Source organism: Leuciscus leuciscus, assembly GCF_965113295.1.
Source record: "Leuciscus leuciscus genome assembly, chromosome: 3".
Taxonomy (NCBI): Eukaryota; Metazoa; Chordata; class Actinopteri; order Cypriniformes; family Leuciscidae; genus Leuciscus; species Leuciscus leuciscus.
Genome location: NC_138727.1, coordinates 47,805,903 through 47,817,351, shown reverse-complemented (window position 1 = coordinate 47,817,351; position 11,449 = coordinate 47,805,903). Strand labels below are relative to the sequence as shown.

General features: G+C 35.7%; 1 long non-coding RNA gene across 1 annotated transcript; it reads right to left on the bottom strand.

Annotated features, from left to right (window-relative positions):
• Positions 1–4,033: 4,033 nt before the first annotated feature.
• LOC309494853 lies at positions 4,034–7,796 on the bottom strand. The gene is made up of 2 exons (XR_014204454.1): positions 7,424–7,796; positions 4,034–5,417 (listed from the first exon to the last, which is right to left on the bottom strand). It is a non-coding gene; the product is annotated as an uncharacterized lncRNA (long non-coding RNA).
• Between the last annotated feature and the right edge of the window lie 3,653 nt (positions 7,797–11,449).

Below are 11,449 nucleotides of genomic sequence, written 5' to 3'. Positions count from 1 at the left end.
CTAAGAAAACAGAGTTTTGAATGAATCATGTGACAGCAGAATGTTGAGGTAGGCCAATCAGAATTAAGTATTCCAAAGAGCTCATGTGTAATAAATTAAAGTCGGCATGAATCAGAAGTTGTGATAGTCTTTTCTTCCCTATTGTGACGTATATCCGAGTGAAACGGCTTCTCGAACAAAAACAAATGCAGGGCGGGGCTTGATTTTGTCTGTGGGGAATTGATTGGATGGTTGTGGTTTGCTATTGGTGGATTTCATCATGTGAGTGACAGGTCGCCCCACCCTCACGCCAGTTAACGCATCATCAGAGAAGAGAAGAGATGATGCTGTGAGAGGAAGGGGAAGTTATTTTGATTAAAGATTATGAGGGCACATGGATTAAAAATAATAATAATGATGTTGTAAGGCCGGCACAATGGCCCAACGACAGTTTCCAAAGGTTTCCCACGCGTTCAGACTTTTCAGTGTGAAAAAGTAATTTTATTCCAATTAAACTTTTATCTGAGGATATACAGATCTCACAAACTCACCAGCCTTGCTCATGAGCGATTGACTAATACCTTTAGATGCTTCACCCGCACCATGCTTGCTTATTACTAAAAGTATGCTATTTAGGACTAATTAAGGACTATATCTAACCAGAGGTCTTACCAAGCTGACCAACTTTACTTCCTCTAATGGTAACTTTATATAATCATGCCATGGTTTCCCATGTACACTTAGATAGAGTAATATTACAATAATCAGAGGTTGAGGCTCACACTATTTAGATTAGTAACAACACTTCGTTGCTCTAAACGGAAATTCCATTATTAGCCTCTACAGTCTAAGTATACATGATGACTAATGCACATAAAACATAAAACAACAGTTCCTCTGCTCCACCTAATTTGAATTTTAGTCCGTTACTAACCCGAGTGTAGAATTGTGGTGTTATGGACTTTACTTAAAGGAACACTCCACCGTTTTTTTAAATAGGGCTTATTCACTTTCTTTCCTACATTTAGATAGGTGGGCAAATGCATTTTTGTCTCAGTGCATGCATTGTTTTAGTTTGACAGGGTCGGCGTGAGCTTAGCTTAGCATAATGAATGGAATTCTTTGTTGCCAGCTAGCATGTCCTGAGTAAAAGTGATATAAAAAATTTAAAAAACCCACCTAATTACTTCTTGTGGCCCGCGTATTCACAACAAGTACAAATAGGGATGCAGATTAACACTAGGCGATTTCCTAGGCAGATATTGACTTATATATTAAGGACTATATTAGGGGGAAGCACAGGCGAAGCACTGCTACTTGGGCGTGATATCTCTGCGCCCAAGTAGCAGTGCTTCGCCTGTGCTTCCCCCTAATATAGTCCCAAGTCAAAATCTGCATAGGAAATCGTCTAGTGTTAATCTGCATCGCTATTTGTACTTGTTGTGAATACGCAGGCCACAAGAAGTAATTAGGTGGGTTTTTATAAAAATGTATATTACTTTTACTCAGGACATGCTAGCTGGCAACAAAGGATTCCATTCATTATGCTAAGCTAAGCTAGCGCCGACCCTGTCAAATTAAAACAATGCATGCACTGAGACAAAAATGCATTTGCCCACCTATCTAAATGTAGGAAAGAAGGTGAATAAGCCCTATTTCAAAAAACGGTGGAGTGTTCCTTTAATCTAGAGTTCATAATTTCAGAGTCAATCAGAATAAACTCAATTGTAACAATTTATTATTGTCAGGTAAATGTATCATGCCAATTACATAATCAATTCAAAAAGACCAATACAAAACATCAAATGCTCAGAATTAAAGAGTAAAAGATGCATAGGCTACCTGACTTTAGAAAAAGACATAATGCCGAGTGTCTGAAAGATCTGATCTGGCTATCGCCCTGAGGCTTTTGCAGCATTTCTTTAAATACCAAGACCATGACAAAACATCCTCCATGGAGACATGAGCTAACAGTGGGAATTTGCATTGATCAAGGTCCCAGATCTGGGTAGTTTACACCTTACTGAGGACAGAAGGTAATTTAGAAGAAAGACCCTGGGAGAGGTCACACACCCACCACAGTAAGCAAAGTATCTCTAAACTCCTAAAACCTTTATTACCTTCTGGTTTACTTCTGTGGAGATGAGACCATTGTACAAGAGACATTTTCAATGATACCAAACATGTTTAGTGTTGTATGGTAATTGTTCACATGAACCATTTTGGGTGAATTTCAGATGATCTCAAAATGTGGAGAGAAGAAAGGAAAGAAATGCAGATGAGAAAATACTCAGGTGTGATTGCGTCTCGGATGGGGATGCTAATTTTTGCAAGAGAGTGTTCAGATGTTAATTTCCAGAAGGAGTGTTTTGTTTTCTCAGAGAGTGGTCCCTCTCCTGGTCCAGACAGCTCGGCACTATTGTGTACTTACATTGTGCACGGATAAATCATTTATAATAAATACTGCAATATTCTATCCTGGATGCCAGCCGAACTTAGCCCCGCCCACAACATCTGAGTATGACGGCGTCAGGCTAGCAATATTCCATTAAAAACAAGAATTTTTAATCCATTTAAATTTCATTGTGACTTAAAGCAGGATGTAAAAGTAAAATGGCGTGAAGTGTTCTCATGTCAACTTGGACTTTTTTTGGGTGGGGGGAGGGATAATTCCAAAAAATTATAAAAATTATTTTTACAAAATTCCCTTCAAAAGTAAAGTCTGTGGTAGTCAGTTTGAGAATCTGTCAGCTCTGAATGACTAATTTGTGTTTCATTTCCTAGTTATCCATTTTCTTACTTCATAAAGATAACGTGGGGCTTTTCAATGTTACAGAACTAACTTCATTTTCAGAAACATAAAAATCCTGAATGGAAGGTTGTGAGCATTACATCAGAATGTGTAAAATAAACTCAAGTCATCATGACAGTATTAAGAAAGGCTTGATTTGGACGTCATCAACCTAAATTAAATTAGTTTATGTCCCAGCAGGAATATTAATACTGTATACTATGATCAATCTGTTCCATTATATATTTTGTATGTATATTTTCAAGGTAAAGCATGCATGTGAAAAGCTTTGATTGTTCCATTAAATATTTTGTATGCATATTCTCGAGGTAAAGCATGGTGTGAAAAGCTTTGATTGAACATGTACATGTTAGGGGTTGTTTTGAGGGATTTCTTTATTACTAATGACTTTCCCCGCTAATGTCTTTTCACCACACACAGAAACATTACTTAGAATGAAACTGTGAAATCTGTACTTGTTCTAATTTTGCTTGTATGACTCATCTATAAGAATATATGACTCATATATGAACATCAATCTGAATGTAGAACAGTTTTCTGATACAGTGAAACCAGAGCGTATCTGTTATGGCTTACAGTAATACTGCACATATTAAACAACACAACAACTTTGTTGTTTATGTTTCAGTTCTTGAGAACCCATTAGATGCAGAAGTGATGTCACACGCCTCATGATAGCAGACACTTTACATTACAGTCAGTCATACTGTAATGACAAAAGTACAGATGTTACAGACAGGAGATCGACAGGGGAAATGTCCTACTGTAAAACACGGGGAAAATCACTAATGTGTCCGTGTTAATCGTAAACCTTTTTCAGGCAAGGGACACCTTAACTGGAGAATGGAGCAATGTAAAATATATTTCAGCTTGAGTTTTAGTCATTTTAGTACTTCAAGGCAAGGCAACAAGATAGATAGAACAGGATGGATGGATGGATGGATGGATAGTCTGACACACAGATGGATGGATGGATGGATGGATGGATGGATGGATGGATGGATGGATGGATGGATGGATGGATGGATGGATGGATGGATGGATGGATGGATGGATGGATGGATGGATAGATAGATAGATAGATAGATAGATAGATAGATAGATAGATAGATAGATAGATAGACCCAAGCTTTGTCAATTTAGCCATGCTTCACATTGTATTTTGGGTCAGTTTGTTTCTCTCACACACACACACACACACACACACACACACACACACACACACACACACACACACACACACACACACACACACACACACACACACACACACACACACACACACACACACACACACACACACACACACACACACACACACACACACACACACACACACACACACAAAATAGTTTAAAGGGATAGTTCACCCAAAAATAAAAAAGTAAATGAATCCTGTCATCATTTACTCACCCTCAAGTTGTTCCAAACCTGTATGGGTTGTTTTTTCCCCCTACTGAACAAAAACTATATTTTGAATAATGTTGGTAACCAGACAGTTAACGGCAGCCTTTGACTTCAATGTAGGAATGGAAATCAATGGCTAGCGTCATTGTCTGGTTAGGTAGACACTTGCTATGGCTTACAATGCATAAAACAAAAACATGCAAAGATGTAAATACATAATATACAGAGGTTAACGATGATAAAATACTTTATGAATAACAAAGTAGGTTAAGTCAGTTGTCTGGTGCAGCTAAGTAATGATAAAAAACGAAGACATTTTAAAGATATTTTAAAGTTCAGTGCTTATGTGAGAGACAAAAGTGGCCTCCACAAGAGGGCAGTGTGTCTTTAGGCAAATAATCAAAGTAATATTCTGAACAGCAGCCATAACAGAGGCATCTGCAAAGAACATAGCCTCCTCATTTTAAGGAATCGGTTCTTCCTAACGGCTCTCCCTGTTATATGCAGCGTTGGAGAGTCCGATTCATTCTAGTGAATCGATTCGTTCTAAATGGTTCGCTCTCTCTGCAACGTTGGAAGGTCCGATCAATATAAGGTAAAATAATAAAAAAAGATAGTTCACAGTTTCAAGTCCTTATATAATTTTTCTCACTTGGTTATATAAATTGATACTATACAATTTACCATAGCCTACATTAACCTCGAGTATTCCAGAGTATTTAGGCTACCTGTTCTGATAACGTCACCCTTTGGATTGTTCATTCATTCAAAACCCCGCCTTGTTTTTGTGCCAGCAAAATACAGCCGTTTCAATTATAAAGTATCGGATAGTTATACTTTTTATTATAACTATTCAATATATTATTGTTATAGTTTTACATTTTATAAAGGATATTGCCCCTTAAGTTTTCAGTCTAGTTTTGTAGCTTGCATGCATAGCTTAACTAGCTTTTTGAATGATTATCATGTAGCTTTGCAAGCTACAGTTTCAGTTTCAAAGTAACTTCTCCAACACACTTTATTCATTAGATTTTAGGTGACATATTTTGCTGAAAGAGGAAATATTTTCATTGCAGTACAATGGGTCATGAAAGAACAACAGCCACATTTTTGACGACTGCACCAGCCAGCAGATATTATGTTGTTGTTGGACAGCTGACCTTGTCAGGGTAGCAGAATTGCTTTGAATCTGTAATATCAGCATGCCTGATGGGAGTAACTGAGGAAGAGACGGAACATGATCAAAATTACACCATAAGCATTCCTGTAAATAATGAAGTGGATTGCAGCCAAACAGCTCAGCGACCTGCATTGAATAATACAATGCTGGTTAACCTGATAACAGAGAGAGAACCAGCAGGGGCACGTTGAGACGAGTTATTGACATCACAACCCAAAAACGCTGAAAAGTTCAAGATCAGAAATTGGCAGGACGTCTGATTTTCTAGCTAACTTTTAATTAAACAAGAGAAATCTGGTTTGCACAGTGCAGGGAACATCCAAAATCAGCGCATAACCATCCACTTGAAGTGAGAGCGTAAGCAGGGTGGCTGTAGATCTAAAATAAGGAACAGGTTGGAAATCGAGGCCACGCTTTTGGGTTACAACGGCCTGTGCAAAGCTGAGATCCTCATGACATAACAAAAGGATAAACCAATAAAGCAGAGGTTGTGTTTGAAGAGCGGAAAATACTATTTTAAAAGGATCAGCCTAAGGACATCAAGATATCAGGCATGAGTTTGAGTTTGATACTGATGTTTGAAATTAGGAAACGTTCTGGTATCCACCCCATGTAAAAACACTGTAGCTTATATCCTATTCCACAGAATAGGGTGAGGCACATCCTGGACTACATTACATTTAATTTCTCAAAGATCACAGCAAGATAAAGCACTAACCAGATTTCCTGAAGAAAATGTTGCATCCATAAACTTGTTGCACAATGGTGTTCAGAATTACTTTTTGCACTTTTAATACCCTGGAGCAAAACATGCAATTCCAGTGGCAAGACAGATATTTATTCTGGTTGAAACTCTACACATCTTGACAGCAGAAGTGGTCTAAATATTAAAAATATATCTTCTGTGGAAGTCTCAGGTCCCAAAAAAATTCGGTTCCGACCATTACAGTTCCTCCTGAACCAAAACAGCAAGCACTGTTCATGCCATGTCATAACCGTAGTTTAGTTATGGCAACACTTGACGTTTTCAGACTCGGATTATGCGTTTCTTTCTATGTCAACACTATCAACACCTAAATGGAGCTGCAGCAGTCATGTGGTACAACTAAGTTGTTTACGTTCATTATTATTGATTTGTAATGTTATGTGCTTTGAGACATGAGGTATTTTAACGCCGTCTCAGACTGTTGTGCGCATTCATGACATGTGTTTTGAAGAAGCTGTGGCTTTGGAGATGCTCTGAAGAGATATAAGGCTTTCAAAGCTAGCTGCTCCGAAATTGCCTACAGTATCCCCGTAGCAGAACACATGGTACTTTGCCTTTTTATTTTAATTATCATCCTAAATGATAGGTATTATTCGAAAGCTTGATAAACACTCAAAATTCATCCTAAAAACTGAACATCACGTCAACATGGAAACCGTACTTTATATCCTTTTTGGCGGGCTCCTCTCCCTATAGTGTCATGTTTCAAATTTGACAAAATCTAACACTTTTAATAAAATCTTATCTAAAAAAGACATATCGTTGGAAAGGTCAGAGACTCAAGGTTTCATATTTGGCCACTGTTTTGTGATAGAAGAGATATTGTGACAGATATGTATTCATTTGTGACAGGAGAACTAAGATTGTGGAATGTGGGTGTCACCCGGTGGCTATTTTTGGAAGAGCGCCCAAATCTCACAGGAATCTCATTTCAAGCTTCAAGTTTGGAGCACAAATTGGTTAGACATATGGCTTTGATCTTCTAGCAAGTTTAGAGTCCAAATAATTTTGTAAAATATATATTTTGTATAAAACAATGTTTAGTACAGAACCTTTGCTTTACAGAACTTTAAAGTACTGTAACTTTATACTTATTAATATGTTTTTTTAAAGTGCTTTCACTTAAGCAATAATATTGAGTGTCTTCTTTAAATAGAGACCAACCTTGGGTCTGTATTACAAAGCATTCATGATTTACAACTACTGTATTTTAGTTTGGATTCATACCCGGGTATGAATTTATTATTAATATTAAATATTTAATATTTATTATTCTCACCTTTCATCCGTCGATATGATGGAAACATCTTCAAGCGGCGGTTGCTCTGTTGACACAGCTTTGTCATTGTGTTTACTGGTTCCCACAGCAGATGTCAGCCGGCTGACACAAATAAAGACCCATACAGTCCAGACTGGCATCTTTATGTTAACTGTTGCTTGGAAACAACGCTGTTATCTGCGCGGATGAACAGCATTAGAGGAAGACAAATGGCAGTTATGCAACCGTTTAGTCATTAAATGTGAGACGTGCCATTTCTGTGTCACTGTCGACACCAGACAAAACGGCAAGATTAACTAGATTTACACACTTCACCTTTAAATAATGAAGCAGGCTGTTATACCAGGCTTATCATGTGTTATCGTAAAGCAAATTAAATGTCAGGGAATAATTGCTTGTTGGACCCTTCTTCTAAGCGTTCTTGGATGCTTCATAACTTCATGCTTTAAAATGATACAATTGTCATACAGGCAATTAAGGAATATTTCGAAGACATTGACCCGCAACGCAAAATCTAATTATTATAAAGAATGTCTCTCTAATAATTAAAAAAATCCTAAACAATTCTGGAACAGTTTAAAAGCCATAATAAACACTTCAGACAAAAGTCTCATTAATCAATTAAGAGATGGCAATATAATAATCTCTGACTCTTTATCTATTGCCCAAGTGTTCTGTCTGCATTTTTCTTCTGTCTGCTCTGACCCAATAATGAATGTTTCTTATACTGAAAGTTTTAAGAACATTTCGTCTTGTCACAGTTCCTTTTCTTTTATGAAAATAACACCTACTAATGTCTTAAATGCTATCAAACAACTAAGCTCGAGCAGCGGGACAGGACTTGATGCGATTGAATCCAGATATATTAAATTAGCTTCTCATATTCTTATGTTTCCACTTGCTGACCTGTTTAATATGTCCTTGTTTACTTCTGAGTTACCAGCTATCTGGAAATATTCACGCATTACTCCACTCTGCAAAGGTGGTGACCGTCTTGATCCTAATAATTACAGACCTATTTCAATAATCTGTTCTATTGCGTAAGTATTTGAGAAAATAATATTTAATCAGTTATCACAGTATCTCGAGACCAATAAGATCCTTTCACCATTTCAATCTGGTTTTAGACCTAATCATTCGACAACTACTGCTCTTTTAAAACTTACTAATGATGTGTTTTCAGCATCTGATACTGGTAATCTTACATGGGGCTATTTTTATTGATCTCAAAAAAGCTTTTGATTTGGTGGATCACTATCTACTTTTAGATAAGCTGTATGCAATTGGTTTATCTCAAAATGCATTATTATGGTTTAGTTTGTATATACATAATAGAAAAATATGTGTTGTTCTTAAAGGGAGTAGATCTGATTTATTTGTCCAACAAAGAGGTGTACCCCAAGGTTCGATGCTGGGTCCACTTCTTTTCTCTATTTTTATTAATGATCTGCCTTTAATCTGTTCTAAATCCTCTGTTCAAATATGCAGATGATATTGTCATTTATACGTCTAAATCACATTTATTGCAAATCCAAACTGCTCTTCAATTGGATTTTAATACCTTACAGAAATGGCTGTTATTATAATGGATAACTATTGCTCAATAAAACTAAATCTTACACTGTGGTCTTTGGTACAAGACAAACTCTCAAAACAAAATCTAATAATCTAATTATAACGTGCAATGACGGTACATCTCTGCATGAGGTTGATAAAGTTAAATACTTGGGTTTATGGCTTGATTCTGAAATTACATTCAAACCTCACATTGACCACCTTCTTCACAAAATAAATTTTGCAACTTGTGTTTTATTTTGATCCAGAAACTGTTTTACACTTAGTGTCGGAAAAAAAAACTTGCCACACAGATATTGCCACTTTTTGACTATGCCGATGTTGTTTATCAAAATGCATCTAAAACTAGCCTTCTACCCCTTAATACAGCATACAATAATCTCTGTAGATTTTCTCTTGGATGTTCCTATTATACTCATCACTTTGTAATGTATAATTCACTTAAATGGCCCTTACTCAAAATAAGAAGACACATACATTGGTTGCAACTCATATTTAAATTTGTACATTTTAGCTATCCTCAATATCTACAACAGCTACTACAGCCGTATTCTTCAATTCATAACCTTAGGCATTCTACACAATATATATATATATATATTTTTTTTCACTCCTATAGTCAAAAAAGCAATAGGAAAGAGAGCATTTATATTTAAGGCTCCTTCAGACTGGAATAACTTACCTTCAAACATACGATCTTAAACATCATTTTACTTATTTAAAAATAGTTTGTCTTCTTAATTTGTGCTAAATTATTCTTGTTTCAGATGATGATATACCTGTATATAATTTACAAGTCACTATATATTTTATCTATGTTATGTTCTTGTTGGCAAGTATTTGTTCACAGCCTCTGTGTGGCTATCAAGTGGTTGTATTCACCTAAATACTTATCTTTTTAATGTTTTTTGTTGTTGTTGTTGTTGTTGCTGTTGTTTTTGTTGTAGTGTGTTGATTGTGGTATTGTTTATGTCTTATTATTCTATTGTAATGTGTTTGATTTGTCCCTTGTTCTGTATTGTATTGTAAATTAGGACCCCCTCGAAAACGAGATGGTTCATCTCAAGGGGTTTATCCTATTCAATAAACATTATATATATATATATATATATATATATATATGTGTGTGTGTGTGTATGTATATATATGTGTGTGTGTGTGTGTGTGTGTATGCATATATATGTGTGTATATATATATAAATATATATATATATAATTATTAATAAAATATATGAATTACAATATATTCAGTAAGAAGTCATATTCAGCTTATTTTAATATATACTGTACATCTACAGCACCTTAACTTTAGATATTTGATCAAATGTTGCATTTTGGACACACTAGTTTAAAAGGTTTGAATGAATGTTTTTAAAGAAGTCTCTTCTGCTCACCAGAGCATTTATTTGATAGAAACCACAGTAAAAACAGTAATATTGTGAAATATTATTACAACTCAAAATAAAAGTTTTCTTTTTCAGTCTATTTCAATCTTCAGTGACACATGATCCTTCAGAAATCATTCTAATATGATGATTTGATGCTCAAGAAACATTTCTGATTATTATCAGTGTTGAAAACAGTTGTGCTGCTTCATATTTTTGTGGAAACGTTATACGTTTTTTTCTTTCTGAATTCTTTGATGAATAGAAAAAAATAAAACAAAAATAAGACTATTGAACAAAGCAACAAAGCCGAGATGCCTGCTGGAATTTTCTTTTGGCCTAGACGCAATTATTATACCTTGTTCTTATACCTTGTGAAGTGACATAATGTCCACACTTTAGTTCTACATCATTTGCCTTTCTCTCTAATTGTGTCATTCTGCCAATTGATGGTCAACTCTTTCTCATAGGACACCTCAATGGTCTTATTCTTTCACATCGTCTGGTGTTTACCAGAAAATCCCAGACTATGCAAAAACTGCTCAGTGGCTGCACAAACTTCTCATCTTGACCTTTGTAGTCCCTCAAAAACACATCTGTAGTCTCTCAAAAACACATCTGTAGACCCTTAAAAACACATCTGTAGTCCCTTAAAAACACATCTGTAGTCTCTCAAAAACACATCTGTAGTGTAGTCCCTTAAAAACACTTCTGGCTTTTATAGTATTCAAACTTATTCTACAATCGTTTTCTATAGAATAGATCAAATATTTAAACAGTAGTGGCTCAAAAACTTCCAATGAAATGTATTGACCCTCAAAATGATGTATTACGTAATAATAACGTAATATCACAATCATAATTTTGTTGCACTGGGGGGATAAAAAGCACGCAATTTTACTGCAAAAACATTCATAGCAAACCAAGAAAGGAATCCAGTGCAATTGTGTTCATAAATTAGGGAAGGTTATCAACCAAATGCTAACTGTACCTGGATAGCACTGAATCATTTTACAAGAAGAATTATATACATATGAGCTTGATAAATCAGTCTTTACACCAAAGC